This window comes from Nannospalax galili, unplaced genomic scaffold (genome assembly GCF_000622305.1).
Source record: "Nannospalax galili isolate Female #2095 unplaced genomic scaffold, S.galili_v1.0 scaffold3669, whole genome shotgun sequence".
NCBI classification, from domain to species: domain Eukaryota; kingdom Metazoa; phylum Chordata; class Mammalia; order Rodentia; family Spalacidae; genus Nannospalax; species Nannospalax galili.
Genome location: NW_008360177.1, coordinates 9,458 through 11,144, shown reverse-complemented (window position 1 = coordinate 11,144; position 1,687 = coordinate 9,458).

Below are 1,687 nucleotides of genomic sequence, written 5' to 3'. Positions count from 1 at the left end.
ACGCATTTGGAAGCTGAGGGTGCAGGGGGAGGGGAGAGACAGGTGGGTCTCTGTGAAATTGTGGCAGCCAAGTCTACACAGTGACTCCAAACCAGCTGGGGAGACAGGGAGACCCTGTCTGGGCTTTTATTTCATTCTGGAATAAAAGGCCAAGAACTGGAAAACACTCAACTCAGACCCTGAGGTACCCTAACATTAGCAGCATTGGGATGAAAATTCAAGCATGAATGAGAATGACAGAAATGAAGGGAGGAAAAAATGGGAGAAACGCCCATGAAAATGACAATTAGAAAATGAAATCAACAAACACCAACAATCACAACACTGATTCTGCAAAATAGCAATAAAAAACACCCAGGGACAGTGGGTCATGCTTGTAATCTCAGCACTCTGGAAACTAAGGAAGAAGAACCACCATGAATTCAAGGCCAGCCTGGTCAACACACATATACACATACATACATACGTACATACGTACATACATACATACATGTATATATATACACTACACACATATATATATACATGTATGTATGTATATTAGTAAAACTGATAAACATACAACCAAGAAGACACAAATATTACTTATTAGTGGGCCCATCATTGAAATGGATATTAAGAATACCAGGAGATAATTAGTTTAGCCTTGCTCTATCCAAACACCTAACAAGGAACTTAAAAGGAAAACAGATGAAGGATGTATTTTGGCTCATATTGTAAGAAGGGCGACAGTCCATCTGTGTGTGGGAGCATGACTAGCTGTTTACACAGCTCACCAACCAGAAACCAGGCCTTAAAAGAAACGGAGGAAAATCCTTTAGATTAGATCATTGGGATGACGCAGTCTCTGGACCTCCTAAAGCAGGCACTCACCTCTCCTGCAGTGTTAACTCTCTCTAATAATAAACCATTTCCTTACGGTCTCATTATCAATGTTTTCACTGGAACAGATAGTCAAGCCGATAATGACTACCAGGATAGGCAAAGGCACAAGTCTAACCTCAGCTTTTTGAAATAATTCCTTCACCTTAACCCAGGGAATCAGGTCAATTTAAAAAGCCTCCTGCAGGAACAAAGACCACTTGTAGTTGTTTGGACCCGGAATTATCAAAACAAGTTCACATCTCTAATTGCAATCAAGCTGCAAGGTCCATTTCTATTGAGAGAGAGAGAAGAGACACAGGCAGATAGGGAAAGTCAGAGCAGGTTCCTTAAGATGGAAACAACTTGTTCTTAGAAGATACAGTGGTGGAGAGTGGCAGGAAAGAAGAGCCCTCTGGAGGTGGACATCCAAGCAGGAACAATAATGAGAATGGGAAATGGAGGATTCACTGACCATGTAAGATACTGAACCCAGGGCTTGTTCAGTGAACTCCCAGCCCCACAGCCCCTCCCTTTCCAAAAGAGAGCTGTTTGCTTACTTCAAGAAAGGTGTTTCTGTTGTTATTTCCCTGTTTTGATATCTGTCTCTCTCAGTTAATTCTTTGCTTGTCTCATAAATGAACTTGCCTATTCCTTTGATAACCCTGCAACCTGTTACATGATTTGTTCATCTGACCTCCTACAGAATTTTATGAGCACTACTCCTGGGTAAGCCTTTTGGAGATCTCCAACTATTCTCTGATGAGAATAAGGTGAAGTCCACCTTCATAAATCTTAAGATCATCATGAATAGGAAAGACCCTCT